Source organism: Arachis ipaensis, chromosome B08 (assembly GCF_000816755.2).
Source record: "Arachis ipaensis cultivar K30076 chromosome B08, Araip1.1, whole genome shotgun sequence".
NCBI lineage: Eukaryota > Viridiplantae > Streptophyta > Magnoliopsida > Fabales > Fabaceae > Arachis > Arachis ipaensis.
Window position 1 is genome coordinate 31,683,823 of NC_029792.2, and position 363 is coordinate 31,684,185.

General features: G+C 24.8%; 1 protein-coding gene across 1 annotated transcript in view; it reads right to left on the reverse strand.

The window, feature by feature from the left end:
* Positions 1 to 363, reverse strand: part of LOC107610879 (probable WRKY transcription factor 38) — a 7,731-nt gene that overhangs the window by 2,746 nt on the left and 4,622 nt on the right. The window lies entirely within an intron of this gene.

Genomic DNA, 363 nt, shown 5'->3' on the forward strand with positions numbered 1-363 from the left:
AACATAGAAACTATGATATATTGTTGATACCCAATATTTTATCTTTGCAACTAGTTTGGTGACAATCATGATTTACTGTTATTAAGATCCAATTATATCATCAGTAGCATTTGATATCACTGATATATCACGAATATGTTGCAGTAATTTTGAATTATTATTGCTGCTACATATAACAGTAATGATTGTTATGATAGTCGTAAATGAGATCAGTCTAAAATGGTAGTAATTCTAAAAGGTAGTTGTTAGACTATCATCATTTTATTTGACAGACATATAATTATTTTATCTGTTAGACTATAAATAGTAAAATTCATGTAAAATTTACATAAGTCGAAAAAAAAAATTTACAAGAAAGAATAT